This window comes from Diadema antillarum, unplaced genomic scaffold, assembly GCF_040938485.1.
Source record: "Diadema antillarum isolate AM-2024a unplaced genomic scaffold, OU_Dant_1.0 seq00000773_RagTag, whole genome shotgun sequence".
Classification (NCBI taxonomy): domain Eukaryota; kingdom Metazoa; phylum Echinodermata; class Echinoidea; order Diadematoida; family Diadematidae; genus Diadema; species Diadema antillarum.
The window spans coordinates 293,093-308,530 of NW_027271662.1; the positions used below are offsets into that span (position 1 = coordinate 293,093).

The window sequence follows — 15,438 nt, forward strand, 5'->3', positions numbered from 1 at the left end:
TAGCGAGAGGGGGTATGAAAGGGGCTGTCCCCAACCCTTCCCATGTGAGGGAGCCTTTGCATTATGAATAGAAATAAAAAAAAAAAATCTTGTATATACACATTTATGATGGAATATTTGGGAAATTATCAGCAAAAGGAGTAAAAGGGTAGAAACCGAGGAGGAAAAGGTTAATTGAAAGAGGATACCTTACCCCCTCCAACAAGAGGGATTTTCTTTAATTTGTTGGAAATGAAATTAAAGATCTAGTACATACTTTTTGATGATATAGAAACATAAATGGTTAATCTCAAAAGCACTAAGTGTATATGGAAGGGTACCTAACGGAAGATAGTGTGGGGGAGGGGGTATGCAAAGGAAATTTTTCCTTTTAATCTGATGCATACTATAGGCAATAGGTGAAATGTTCAGACAATTCATTTTTTATCAAAAAAGTATTAAAAAAAATCTGCATCTCAGGAAATACTTGGAGGCAAAGTTTCATGTCCCCACCACTCCCCCTCCCATATTTTCTCGGGAGGCGGGGCAACTGCCTCTTGCCCTCCAAGATGAACACTCGTGCATACATAGGAAAGCCTTTTCATCTTTAGAATTGAAATTAAAATATCTCTTAAAAACATTTTCCATAGAATTAGGTAAATTATCAATCTCCAAAGTATGTTATATCTCTGGAAGGAACCAAGCAGGGGGAAGGAGTCTATTGGAAGGCGATATCCCCTCTTTTGCATTTCAGAATTAAATTTCATCAATCTGATTGCACACTTAAAGTGAAAAACTTGGACAAACAAAAACAAACAAAACAAAACAAAGTCCACATCTCACAATTTATTGTAGTGGGGGTCAACTATCCCTGCCACCACCCCTCCTCCAAACTGATGCCCCGGTATGTGCATGTGTTTTATTCCACTTGTTGAAAACAAGAGATTGTAAGAAACAATATTTTTCAGTGGTTGCTATCCCAGTCAAGTAAATTGTTTATCAATAAGGTGATTTCCTTCACCTGTATACCATAAGATGATGGCGGCCTGGTATTTGCTTTTCACGTTATTACATCTATTTCTTTGTTAGTATTCTCGTTTATATTTTGATGTGAAAATTGTTCACTTTGCCATGATTTTATTTGTACATGTAGAAAGAAATAATCCGAGGCTGAAAATGAAACTAATACATTACTTAGTGATTGACATGATGCACATACTGTGTATTTCTATAGCAATAAAAGTGAGCAACTCAAAAGGCATGTACTAATTTCACATGAACATTAGCGATTATCCTCTGACCTCTGGAGGACATTGAAAGATATGCATCGAAATATAAGAATATTGATGTCTGGTCTCAATGGTTTGTAATGGCTAGCTTTTTATAAAATAATATACCGAAAAAATGCATTTTGTGTATGTGTGTATGTGTGTGTGTGTCCAAAATTGAATGCAGAGTATTCCACACACTGTTCAATTTTCACTTCCATCTAGGACAATGAGAGGTTAATTTCTTCTTAACTACACTGTAATATCAAAATCTATAAAAAAAAAAACACACGGTGGTGGCTGCGTCTAACACATTATCATTCTTTTGTGTTGGATATCCATGCCGGATGGTCAAAACAAACATGAAAAACCAGAAATCTCAGACCTAATTGTTATAACAAAGCGTCATATCCTTATAGACCCAACCAAACCCTCTATGCCCAGACAATGTAAACCACCCCAAGGACTTACTTCGAGCTTTAGAATATCCTTTGCCAACAGAGACATCCGAACCTTTGCAGTGCCAACTAAGATCTACCATGGAACTGATCGGTATTGGCTCTGCATCTTTGACAGCAGATCTCTTTTCCTCTTCTCTTTCTTCTCCTACTTCTTCTTTTTCGCTATACTGTGTAATCTTGTAACGTTTTGCCGTGGAGCCTTTTCTTAATTGGTTAAAAAGGGTTTCCAAAGGCAGACATGGACCATGAGTCATTCATCGCAGTCATACTGTAACAACCCACAAGCTTGCCACTGGCCAATACAGGCCCACCAGCTGGAAACTATGCAAATATTGCCCATGAGCTTGACACTATAGGCAAACCAGTCCCATAATGAGTCCGACACATGGGGGGAAAAGTTCTATGAGACCTACACTAAATAGATCAAACGCTCGATGATGTATTTTAGTCTCGTGGGCCTTGTTTTCCTTGAGTGCCGGGCTATAATGGCCATATTTGCCTATATTTGCTAGTCTGCATTTCTAACCCAAACATAAAATTTGTATTTGTGGTCACTGCTATCACTAAAGACACTAAAGCTTTATTTCTGACGTAATTGACCTCTCGCATTCCAGAGACCTTTTACTATAAACCAATGCTCTGTGGAATATGCATACATACTTTGATCAAAACATCAAGGCGTGATTTGTACATGATCAAGCATTTACGTTTAAACCAATGAAGCCAAACATCAATACAGGTAAGCCTACACAAATTCTGATATACTAAATGGTCAGTGACCTCTCATTGTCCTGAGAGGTCAAAGCTGGATAGAATGCACAGGGTAATGACCAATGCTCCATGGAATGACAAGATCCTTCTATTATAGCATAAATGCTAATAGCATAATGCATGATTGTACATCGGTTATAAGTTGACCATTGACTATACATAAAATATCAGTATTCTGATATTTTGAGGTCATTTACCTCATCAGGTCATCTGAGGTCATCAGAAGTCAAACGTAGAAACCTGACTTGAAAGGCTCTGTGGAACATTGAGGCAATTCCACTTACAAAAATTAGTTTTAGTACGTAATTATCATGTTTGAGTTACGAGTGACGCATAAAAATATCAATTTTCTGACATTTTTAGGTCATTGACCTCTGGAGGTCATCAGAGGTCAGAGGTAGAAACCTGTCAGGGCTCTGTGAAACATAAGAACAATTCCACTGTAACAAAAATTAGTTTTGGTACCCGTTGCCGTGTTAATCATTAACCAATGACGCAAAAACACTTGTATCAATTTTGTGACATTTTGAGGTCATTGACCTCTCGAGGTCGTCAGAGGTCAAAGGTAAAAACCTGGCTCTGTTGAAAACGAAGACAATTTCACTGTGACAAAAATTAAATTTTAGTACATCATTACTGTGTTTATCATTAACCAATGACGCAAAATATCAACTTTCTTACATTCTGATGTCATTGACCTTTGGGGGTCATCAGAGGTCAATTCAAATTTACCTCCCCATCTTAAAATTAATCTTATGGCATGTACTAACAATGGGGAAAGTTTCATGCTTTAGTCAAATTTTGGACAAGTCTTCGGCTTATCTGCTCTGCTATATATATTTTTGTTATCTAAGAAAGTTAAATGTCCTGCGATGAATATAGAACTCGATGCGTTTCAGTTGAAGGATGTCAATATGAACAAGAAGGGGAATAAGAAGAAATAAGGGTAAAACTATGACAAAGTGACAACTGATATATCACTTTGATTAAAGCAGAGTGGATCTACAACTTATTCTTCGTATGCGCAACCACGAAATTCTATTCACGTATTTTTCACGTATTTTTTTTTATTAATTTTTCTTTCTCAGTGTTTCATAAACACAGTTTGAAACTTGCATCAGACGTATATCCACGTTTTCTAATGTGAATTTTGTTCATGAATTCAGTCATTGTTATTTTTAACTTGCTTAAGGGCAGATTATTATCTTTTTGAGAGTTGTCAGTAAATATTACAGTATGTAGCATGACAACTTGTACATGCTTGTATGTTGTTCTCTTCTATTTAGACTTGGTACTCGTTCAAAGGGGAGCCAACGGCATCAGCATCAAAACTTTCAACCAATAAGCTCTAGATTTCTGCAGGACCTCCTTCATAAAGATCCTTCCGAGGCAGCGGTGGAGCTAAGTTCACTCAAGGGATGTGTAGAGAAGCCGGTCTCAATGAATCGATGATTGATGACAAGAGGCAGAGGCTCATTTGGCGGAGTTTGGCACATACCTGTGAAACCATTGGTGCGGATCATACAGTCACTATGCTGCTTACCTTGGTGTCTGACTCAAAACTGCTTACACTTCATCTTCCGTCCTATCTCATCAGGCTGAGAACGGTGGCAGACGAATCTGACGATGATATACAAACTCTCCTTTCGGACGTCTTCATCGTGTTAAAAACAATGCTACAGAGTTTGCCTAGTCGAGTGGCAGATGTCAAGGTTCCCTTCACTCTACTGGTAGATGCTGTGGAAGGATTCAAAGAAGTATACCCAGATCTGTTTCGGCATCTGGAGCCTATCAAGACTGATGTATCGAACCAAATCGATGCCCTTGAAAAGGAGAAGGACAAAAAACGTCAAATGGATCGCGTTCATAGGAATCCTCCTCCGGACGATTTTCGCAAGCAAGCCATTCTTCCTACCGCAAGAGAACTTGAGGCAGGGTATCAACCATTTCTTCGGCCACATATCACGAGAGGCGTTTATGCGGATGGAGACCACTACTTGGACGTGCAGTTTAGACTTCTCAAAGAAGATTTTATCTATCCGTTACGTATAGGCATATCAGAATACCTCACCTTGAAAAGAGCGCATCCAAACAAGAGGCCTAGACTTCATGATATCCGAATATATGAAGAAGTGCGCTTTGTTCAATCTATTCGTGATTTTTCAGGAGTCTCCCATTGTATCTCCTTCAAGACTCTACCAAGAGTTCGATGGCAAACATCTAAGAGACTCATGTTTGGATCTCTAGTTCTACTTTCCAGTGATGACTTCCGTACATTTTTGTTTGGAACAGTTGCCAAAAGAGATGCAAAAGAACTGGAAAAAGGACGTGTTGCTGTTCATTTGGTCGACCGAGAAGACGCTTCCTGTCTGTTAGAAAGAACGTTTGTCATGGCAGAATCTGCTGTCTTCTTTGAGGCTTATCGTCCGGTATTGCAGGGACTTCAGCGAATGCCATCCACATCCTTGCCTCTTGCGAGATATACCCTCGGACTCAGTGAAAATGTAAATGTGCCTGCCTATCTACGGATAGAATCCGATGAATTACCGGAGCAAACTGCGTACGAGAAAATGGACATATCCCCACTGTTTGAAGACAGACCAAGTATTCCCTCGCTACTTCCATTACAAAGAGGGGAAAGAATTGAAGTCACGAATGATGATGCTTGGCCGAATGTCAATGATGTCAATCTTGATCCATCACAACTTGAGGCAGTAAAGACAGCACTCACTAACGAACTCACTGTTATTCAGGGCCCGCCAGGAACCGGCAAGACATATATTGGTCTCAAGATCGTTCACATCCTTGTTCAGAACATGCATTTGTGGTGTACTCAAGATGATCCTGGTCCCATTCTTTTGGTATGCTATACAAATCACGCCCTTGATCAATTCCTAGAAGGCATTCTCCAGTTCCTTCAAGTAGGTATTGTAAGAGTTGGTAGCCGAAGTAAAAGCGAAGCACTCCAGCAGTACAACCTCAATAGACTACTTGGCAGTAGCAGAAGATTGAACCTTGAGGGAGACTATATTGATCGAAGAGTCAGACATCTCAAAAAGGAGACCGATAATGCGAAGGTTGTTGTGGAGCGAACGCAAGCGCGACTGGCGGGAGCTAGAGCGGGGATCGTCAACGAGTATGAACTGGGTCCCTTTATGACATGGACGCATTATAACAGTCTTCTCAGACTTTTCAACATGAAGATGGTTGAATCATGGATGGTGGAATGGCTACTTTGCGAGTGTCAGAGTGACCCTGACTGGATGCAAGGACTCGTTACACCCGAAACAAATGAGGAGGAGGAGGAGGTAACGGAAGAAACGGTACCAACGACAGAAGCCGGCAACGCTTCAATAGACATTGAGCAGGAAAGAGACTTCATAGAGGCAGAGCGCATGATTGAAGAAGACTTTGAGACAGAAATGGCTGACATTGAGGACGACGTCCCTTTCCTCGGTCTCGATCTCTCTCATCTTACAAATCGTCGGGATCATGCTCTCAGGAGTTACATTACCCAGAAGCTGCTTGGAAGAGATAGAATTGATCCAACTTTCATTGACAAAATCTATGACGTGTGGCGAATATCTCCAAATCAAAGATGGGCACTGTATCACGTATGGCTTGGCAGGTACATTGCAGATCTTCGAACGCGTCTGCCAGCATACGAGAACAAGTACAAGCAACTGTGCTTACAACTAGAAGAAGCTAAAGACATAGAGAAGGTTCAAGTGCTCCGAGACGCTACCATCATTGGTATGACCACAACTGCGGCTGCCAGCAATCAGCAAGTGCTTCAAAGAGTGAGACCAAAGATTGTGGTTGTTGAGGAAGCTGCAGAAGTGCTTGAGGCTCATATCATCACTGCCCTTCATTATTCTTGCCAACAGCTCATTCTTATCGGTGACCATCAACAACTCAGACCAAAGCCAAACGTCTACATGCTGGCGAAGAAATATCATCTGGATATTTCCCTCTTTGAGCGACTGATCAACAATGGATTCCCCTACACTCAGCTACAACTTCAACATCGAATGCGCCCTCAGATTGCGGACATCATGAGGAAACACTTCTACGATGTTCTTGATGACCATGATTCGGTGAACGAATTTGAGAATATCCAAGGTGTAACCAAGAATATGTTCTTCATTGATCACGCACAACCACAGGAGTGTATTGAGGACATTCAAAGTCATTCCAATGTGCATGAAGCAGAGTTCCTGGTTGCTCTGTGTAACTATTTCATTCAACAGGGATATGACAAAAATCAGATCACCATACTGACAGCATACACGGGTCAGCTTCTTCACTTCCAGCAACTGATGGAGCGCGACAGGTTTCAAGGAGTGAAGGTGACTTCCATTGACAATTACCAAGGAGAAGAGAACGACATCATTCTCGTTTCATTCGTCCGGAGTAACGACGATGGTAAGATTGGTTTTCTGGGAATTTCAAATCGGCTGTGTGTCTCCTTGTCAAGAGCGAGGAAAGGTATGTTTTGCATCGGTAACTTCACCATGTTCGCTGAGCACAGTGACTTGTGGAAAGGGATTGTGGAGGATCTAAAGAAAACCAACAGCATCGGGGAATCATTGCAGCTGCAATGTGTAACCCACCCTGACCAGCAGAGTGCTGTAAAAACAGAAAAGGACTTTGAAAGGGTCCCAAATGGAGGCTGTACCAAGCCATGTGAGGCTAGGCTAGAATGTGGACATGTGTGTCGCCAACTTTGTCACCCTACCGACAGAGATCATGTTCTGTACCAATGTGAAGCACCGTGTCTCAAGACTATCTGCAGGAACAATCACACTTGTCCGAACGTATGCTCCAAGCCTTGTCCCACTAGTTGCCCTGTGATTATCAAGAAGCCACTACCTTGCTTGCACTCATGCCAAGCGCCATGCGGACAGAGCATATATGATATCATATGTATAGAGGCTGTCGAAAAGACTCTACAATGTTCTCACACGCGCATCCTCCCTTGTCATGGAAGCCCAGATGATTTACATTTGTCGTGTGAGATCATCGTCAAAAGGCAGCTGGGCTGTGGCCACACCAAAATAGAAAAGTGCCGTAAGCACGGCAAGTGCAGGGAAATAGTCGAGAAGACATTGCATTGTGGTCACAACTGCCTTGAAGAGTGCCACAAGGATCCAAGTGAAATAATGTGCTACCAAGAAATAGACCAAACTCTTCCGTGTGGACATATGTTGACTCTTGAATGTCACATCGATATTTATAGTATCATATGTGATGTCCTGACGAAGAAGCATCTCTCCTGTGGGCACGAGTTGGAAGAGAAATGCTGCGCCAAGAGTCAATGTCAGCAACTTGTGTCGAAGAAACTTCCATGTGGTCACACTAAAATGGTCGAATGTTCGAAAGACCCAGGAGTTGTAGTGTGCACCTCAGAATGCCTGAAAGTACTTCCATGTGGTCACAAATGTCGAGGTAAATGCGGAAAGCCCTGTACGAAGACATGTGAAGAGATGATAACCCGAGATGACTGGCCATGTAGGCACAAAGTGATAGTTAAATGCTCTGACACACCGAGCGCATGCAAGGTTAAGTGTGAGGCACAGTTGCTTTGTGGGCACACTTGCAAGGGCACGTGTGGGGAGTGTAATAGAGGACGTTTCCACTTACCTTGCACAGAACCTTGCCAGAAGATGCTGATTTGTGGACACAAGTGTACACAACAGTGTGGGAAGCCATGTTCGTGGTGTCAACAGAGGTGTCAACAGAAATGTCGTCATGGCCAGTGTCGTCATCCATGCAATGAACCATGTGACCTCTGTACGAAACGATGCAACTGGAAATGTCAACACTTCACTTGCTCTATGCTATGTTGCGAACCCTGTGATAGACCTCCATGTGACCAGCCCTGTCGTAAGAAGAAAAAATGTGGACATCCCTGCATCGGTCTGTGTGGAGAAATATGCCCGAAGACATGTAGAGTATGTGACAAGGCTGAGCTGGAACAACGCTTTTTCGGAACAGAAAACCCCAGCATGTCACGGTAAATATTTTCTTTTACCTTCTTACAAGTCTAGTACCAAATGCTTCTCATTCTGCCGAATTGTGCTTCAGACATGATCCCAGCAGCATAATGAAGTCATCAATTTCAGTGACAGTCTCATAAACGTGTAAACATTTCAGTTCATAAGAAGTTACAATAATCGTATATGGAACATTCACAACGATTGTGAAATCCCACGAATTCATTATAAACTGTGATGTTATTCATAACTTTGTTTTTGTGAAGTTCAGTCTGAGCGTTGGAAAGATCGAATCATGTTTGCAAAGAATTACGATACGGTTTTATACAATCTAGCCTTTCCATTGTTATAGTCATTATTCTTATTGCTGTAAAACAGGATGTAGGATTAAGCTGTACTGATACCGTCGACTCGCCATCATGTCGGTGCTCGACTACGAATATCATATGATTATGTGACATCATATTTTGTTTTTATTGATTATAAAAGATATGTGCAACTTGAGGACTGCGGTCACGTCTTCGAGGTGAACGAACTGGATAAAAAACTTGGATATCGGAAGGAGAAGACGGAAACCTCATTGCCACAGATCAACAAGATAGTGGTAAAAACTGATAGTGATTCGTCCCAATATGACAATATAACAATAGTAATCACATGACGATACCATGCCTTTCATCAAAGCCTTTTATTAAGTAACTTTTGAACAATTATACCGTTCGTTGCCAAGGCTTTATAGAGAGAGTGATGAAGAAATTAGGTATACACAAACAACAGTATTTTCTAAATTCTGACACCTTCATGCATCGTCAAACTTCCAGTTCTTATGACTACGTATGCGAATCTCTCTTTTACACAAATGAAGGATTTTTTAATCTAATAATCAATAGAGATACAGAACGCGTAACAGTATATATATATATATATATATATATATTCTGTCGCATTGATCATGATAAGGCTTGTTCCTCTGGCCACATGTTGGCGTTTAAAAGTTCATGATAAATTTATTATGCTGTGCATTCTTCTTTATGATGGCTATTGGCGTTTACATTGGTGCCTCGTGTCATGTTATAAATGTATATTATATTATTTTACCGTCCGTTTTAGAAGGAGTCTTTGAGTGTGTATTTTAGGAGGGTGATTATTTCAAAATTTGAGTGGGTAGCCTTCACGATACAAACTATGCGGTTATGATATGTGTATACGACGATATTCTAAAATTTGCAGTTCAATTCAATTCAATTCAATTCAATAGTTTATATCGATCAAAGCATTGTTATTTCCAATATTTTCCTTGAAGGTGCCTTCATGTCCGAGATGTGGTAAACTGATGAAGGTCAGTCGGCGATACGGCTCGCTCCTGCACACCTATCAAAAGAGTCTGCGTTGTGCCCTTGAGAAATCACAAGAGGAGGACGCAATGCTCGAGAATGAGGTGGCTCAAACAACAAGGAAGATCGACAGCATGATCAGTCAGCCTCCAACCAGGGAGGGAGGAACATCTCTGTTCAAGCTAAAAACTCGTCACATCTGCGGAGGTGGGCAACAGACCTTCGACACATGACATTAGATCATAGAAAAGGCATCTGTTTGCGGATGAAAATGATAAGTCGCGTACAATCATGCAGCAGTTCGGTCATTCGTAAGCTCAGAGCTCACATGAAGTGCAACGTGGTATTCAAAATTGTTGAAATCTCGGGGAGGGCGCTTCAAATCAGTGTTGATGTGGTTGAGGATTTTCTGATGGGAGACGTTGTCGAGCTAACTGAGCAGCAGATCCATGACGCGGAGACTGAACTGAAAAAGCAAGCCATGCTCACAGAGACTCTGGTACTATTTATCAAAGGATGGAGGCCCACTTCTCAAAATTTAATGGAGCAACTCGTATTCATTTTGATATCCGAAGCCCGCTTTGAGAACGAACGGTGGAGAATAGCCGATCAGCTACTGACCAAGCTATACCGGATGTATGGATTTCCTCGGTCAGCAAACCATTCTATAAGTAACATTCCCGAGCGGGTGTCGAATCATCTAGATGTCTGGAGGCAGTGTCCGGTGGGCCACGTTCTGAGGAGCAGTGAGAGCGCTCCAGACATCTGCCCAGCATGCGACAGTGAAAGGAGAGAGAGGGAGAGAGGAGAAAGAGAGAAAAGAGAGGCTAGTACAGAAGGGCCTGATCACGATCGAGGCCAAGGCCGAGACCGAGGTCGTGGGCAAAGAGGTCGTGGGAGGGGACGGGGGCGAGGACGAGGACGAGGTAGGGGTCGTGGTCGTGGTCGAGGACGATGAATTGGGACCAGTCTAGATTCAGAGAAATGTGAGCAAATATGTCGAAGATAATATTTGTCGCAGTATACTGTATTTGTACCAATGAACACGGAAGAGATTTTTCCTTCTTTCCTTCAAGTGAAATGCTGATGTAACACTACTTTAAGTCTTTCGTATTGGCACCTGCAGTCAAATTTTGATTCAGAAACAACCTGTTTCAGTTGATTCAATAATCTGTGGAACTGGAGATTTGCATTCGTAACAGTTTTGCTTTTCTTGTATGTAAAACTGTTTATCATTATGTCATATTGCTCCGCTTGTAGACTTACTGTATTGTCTATAGTGCCTGAACCCTTCTGCAAAACTCCGTTTATTGTACATTGAAGTGTCAATTTATGCTCTCAATTTCTTTTAAAACGAATAGCTATGTTTCTGTTGAAAAAAAAAAAATGACTGTATGAATGAATGGAAGTTGATGTCTGCTGACATCGCTAAATAGGACTCGTCGGCAGCATTTTTCTATTAATTTGTGATTAGTAATTATTGTGAATATTGTCTTCTAATACGGAAGTACGTGTAAATACCATGCAAAGTGCATTAGTATTTGAGATTCATTGGCGTACCTTATGTGTTATATAACACACCGAGCTCGTGACTTGGCACATAATTTGGGTGCTACATGTGCAGACATTTTTTCTACGTTACATCCTTCTAATGGAAGAGAGATCTGCGTTTATATGTCGGTGTATCTATTTTTAAAGACTGTTCATGCATGTCTTGGTATATATAGATGTAAATGCACTCGTTCCAATGTCAACACATGTCAATGTTCGCGGAAGTCTGACACAGAATTTGTAGTATCAGCGTACTCTAGAGCAATGCATAGTCAATTGAACATGAGCGTTCACGATGAACCCCTGCAAAATAGTTATTGCTTACTAACTTTTAAACATCTTATTGTTGATTAAATGTAATAATGAGTTTCTATATTTTAGTGACATTTGAGCCCTGGCTTGTACAGAGAATATGCCGTGCACTTTTAATTAGTGACGCTCTCAGTTTAAGGTCTGGGAGAGACATTTATCGAATAGCGACATGTTCAGTTGTTTCTCGTTGTATCTGTTGGGAGTATGATCTCAAGCATTTATATTCATTCCTACCTTGTCCCCAACAATTATTGTCAAAGTGATGCTTGCAGCTAAGATTGATCTATATAATGAATGTTAATATGCAAAATCTAAGTTATAATTTTGTATCTCAGAAACGCTTTGTGGCTGAACTATCCACAGTTCGCAATGCTGTATAGCTTTTCTTAGATTGTCATAACTTCCATGTGCTGGTGTGCACGGACATTATATCACATCCTGTTCAACTGTAATTTTCATCCGAGTTACCACAGTCTTCACTTGGATTTATAATATTTACACTGACCTTAACATGTGATTCTTTAATAATACACTTGTAATTGCCAATAACTGTTGGTAAACATATATATACATTGTATATATTTATATATTATGGATGGAGATGGAATCAAAGAAGGAGCATTAAATGTAATGGCTACAAGAATGTCATCAGTTGTTTTGATACTAGTAAAACAGAAATAGATGATAAGACTGAGATGATCGCTGTCATCTATTCAAACCGTAAACAATTATCTCCAATTATGAATAATTACTCTTTGCAAGTCACAGTGTTAAGGCTAGTATGCAATAGGAGATCAACAATACCCAAATATTGTAAGTAGGTCCGCATGCTAGTGAATCACTGTATGCATTTGAAATTCGTGATAGCTGTTATTCATGTTGAATTTTTTTCATCTAGGCTGTAACCATTATTATAAACTAAGGAGAACCTTACAGCAGTATATTTAACTTAGGGCTAAGTATAATGTAGGCAGTCATTGGCAGTTGAAACGATATAATCATTGATATAGTATCTTGACATCGTTACTCTGCATATGTGTTGACCAATATGTGTGATGTCCAAATGATAGATCCATGCGTCAAAGTGTTTCCATTTATTATTCTGAAATATGTTTATGAAATATTTTATTTCTGTGATTTAACAAGCATTCCGAATCTGCATACAGGCTCAGATACATGTATTTTATTGTATTGAGCTCTATTCTTCAAACTCAGCGTATATTAATAGTAAGAAAGTATGCTCACAAGCGCAATTCTTATTTTAAAGTTGGAAAAAAAATGAATGACTGCGAGGAAGCTTACAGAGTGTATTAGCTAAAGCAAGTTATAATAATTATGGTTCTTTCCATCTGTGTCAGACATACAAAACGGAAAGATATCATGGCAACATTAATGATACTTGCTTAATTTTACACTGTTTAGTTATCATGTGGAGAGTTTTGTAGATACATTTATCAAAGCATAATGATTATTTCAGTAGGCCATTCCTATAATCCTTGTTTCTCAGAAGCGGATGGAGCAAAGACAACTGAAAGACGATTTTTTTGAATTGACTCATTAAGGCTGATGAGAGAGTTTGTAGCACATTAATGTATACATTTCCTATTCATACATCATCTTCTCTTGTTTATATTTGCGATATTCTATTTGTGCTTGTATTTTTGTGACCTTTTATATTATTTGAGTCTCTGGTTTCCATCTGAACATGTATTTGTTTACAGTGTTTCAGAGTTTGTCTACTAGTATTAAGTTTTTCGTATCGGAAGTGTGCAGAATCATTCGAGTCAACAACACATTCGGCAGTAACAGACTCTTCCAATTTGATTGAGAGTCGTGTGTAAGTTAACGTTGTTGTTGATGCACTGTAGTAAGTACTTATAATTAACAGTTAACGTTGGATGCTAATTGTGATAAACACCCATCACAAGACTAAAGATATCATCAAAATGAAATGTGGTTTTGTAGTTGGTGCCACATTAAAGAGGAATGGAGAATGGTAACAGTCATACTCACATGTCTTGATCTCGTTTTACGCATCTTGTTTACACAAGATTCGGCCTGAACGTTTGCTGTTTGTTTGTTTGCTTTTAATGCATAGGATACTTTCATCTTTAGTATCAAATTGTACTATTTTACTTGCAAATCTATAAAATCATCAGCCTTCAGAATATTTGTTTTGCATTCACCGATCACATTTCCCGCTCTCTTCTCGTTTGAATATGACGTAGTACAGGTATATTTGCAATTGTAAACATACTTTCGGTCAGTATCATTAACTGATATCAGAGAGCATGATCTTTACAGAGATCATTCTGATACATGTATATCAATAAATCCATGTCAATATCATGACCATAACAAACTTTGCTTCGCATTGTTTTCAAGATTTAGTATTGGGAAAAACCCCACGTTCGTTACATCTATTTGTTTTTTTTTTTTGTGCTTTTAATTGTATATATTTTTTTTCTGTTTAGTCAGGGTTGATGTTTGAACTGCATCTTTTTTGTTAAAATTATTGTGCGAGTTTCATCATTGACAGGTTCTGACAATGATTAAAGAAATGTGATGGGTATCGTATATGCATTCACGATATTGCGAGTGATCAATTGGGTTTTCCGTAGCTATTGGTATTGTGTGTATGTCTGTGCGTATGGTGTATACGTGTACGTGTACGTGAACGTGTATGTGTACGTGTACGTGTACTAAATGTATGAGTACCCTTAACCGTAGCTCATCAAAGCACTGTTTAAAGATATTTCCTTTTTGAAATTCTGTGACCCTGGTACCTTGTTAAAGAGAAGTGAAATCCTTGAGTGACAAGATTTGGTATACCCATTTTTCCTCATAGACAGAGGTGTTTGAGTAACCATATGACAGTTTGATAGCATGTTAGCAATTGTTAGGTCTGTGGTATTTGGACAATGACAACTTATTTTTCAATGACTGACATTTTTTAATCTATTCTAATCATCGTAATACCACTCACTCATTAAAATTCAAAATTTTTCCTATATAATTGTTTGCGTCTTCTGCTTAACCGATCTTCGAGTGCAGTGCCACGTACGAGTCGTATTGTATTAAATGTACGAATGACTCAGTTATATTGCTTAGAGGTTATGTCCCACCCCCGCCCCCCCCCCCCCCTTTCCCCCTCGTCCAAATGTCACTAGTCGTTAGGACAACGAACTACAGTGTATGTTGTTTTTAATATTCAGTTTTGAATTGATCTTGCATAAAACTTTAGTGGGCACATCAAGTTTTGATACTAAACAGTACAATGTTTTTCTCTCTCTACCTACATAATTAGCACAATCAAGCCGCTCAAAGGAAGCACGATATGGGGTCATGCAATAGCCAGTGCGAAAGACATTTCAATGCCCCTTGTGATTTCATCATAAATATTACAAACCGCGACTCATTACATATTCATACACTTATATAAAAGAATTTTTACATCAACGTACGCAAAACGGATGTTCAATGTAGCCCCGGAATAAACGTATAATGTTATAACAATATATAAATATTTTTGTGTGTGCGTGTGTGTGTGTGTGTGTGTGTGTGTGTGTGTGTGTGTGTGTTTGTGTGCATGTGAGAGAGAGAATGTGTATGAGCAGCAGTTAGTCTGTGACGTTTACCCTTTGACGTTTAACCTTTTATCTTCATGTGTTATTGTAGTTTGCACAAAGAGAAAAGTGCAAGTATATAGATAACCCCGCTCTCTTTACTGCTCTATGATAACCTATGGTTGTAACAACCGTAACGG

General features: G+C 39.7%; 1 pseudogene; it reads left to right on the plus strand.

Annotated features, from left to right (window-relative positions):
* The window catches only part of LOC139738897 (NFX1-type zinc finger-containing protein 1-like), an 86,802-nt pseudogene extending 73,984 nt beyond the window's left edge, over nucleotides 1-12,818 (plus strand).
* The last annotated feature ends 2,620 nt before the right edge of the window (nucleotides 12,819-15,438 follow it).